Genomic DNA, 650 nt, shown 5'->3' on the forward strand with positions numbered 1-650 from the left:
TTTCAATTTCTCCCAGTTCTTTTCTTCCTTTCTCTACAAATGAGAACCTCCCCGGCTCACGCCCATCGCGTTTCGATCATGCCGCCCCGCATGCGTTAAATCCGATTTTGTGCGCATGGCATGTCGGCTGCGATCATACCAGCACTAATGCACCGGATCCCATCAGAACTCCGCAGTTAAGCGTGCTTGGGCGAGAGTAGTACTAAGTTGGGTGACCACTTGGGAAGTCCTCGTGTTGCACCCCTTTTTTTCTTTCAATTTCTCCCAGTTCTTTTCTTCCTTTCTCTACAAATGAGAACCTCCCCCGCTCACGCCCATCGCGTTTCGATCATGCCGCCCCGCATGCGTTAAATCCGATTTTGTGCGCATGGCATGTCGGGTGCGATCATACCAGCACTAATGCACCGCTTCCCATCAGAACTCCGCAGTTAAGCGTGCTTGGGCGAGAGTAGTACTAAGTTGGGTGACCACTTGGGAAGTCCTCGTGTTGCACCCCTTTTTTTCTTTCAATTTCAATTTCTCGCAGTTCTTTTCTTCCTTTCTCTACAAATGAGAACCTCCCCCGCTCACGCCCATCGCGTTTCGATCATGCCGCCCCGCATGCGTTAAATCCGATTTTGTGCGCATGGCATGTCGGGTGCGATCATACC

The 650-nt window shown here is 51.2% G+C and overlaps 2 non-coding genes across 2 annotated transcripts; both read left to right on the forward strand.

The window, feature by feature from the left end:
• Positions 1–125: 125 nt before the first annotated feature.
• Positions 126–244, forward strand: LOC111476311. The gene has a single exon (XR_002717040.1). It is a non-coding gene; the product is annotated as a 5S ribosomal RNA (ribosomal RNA).
• A 133-nt stretch (positions 245–377) lies between these two features.
• On the forward strand, positions 378–496 carry LOC111476312. The gene has a single exon (XR_002717041.1). It is a non-coding gene; the product is annotated as a 5S ribosomal RNA (ribosomal RNA).
• Positions 497–650: the final 154 nt, after the last annotated feature.

The sequence above is a fragment of the Cucurbita maxima genome, unplaced genomic scaffold, assembly GCF_002738345.1.
Source record: "Cucurbita maxima cultivar Rimu unplaced genomic scaffold, Cmax_1.0 Cma_Scf07370, whole genome shotgun sequence".
In the NCBI taxonomy this organism is placed as follows: domain Eukaryota; kingdom Viridiplantae; phylum Streptophyta; class Magnoliopsida; order Cucurbitales; family Cucurbitaceae; genus Cucurbita; species Cucurbita maxima.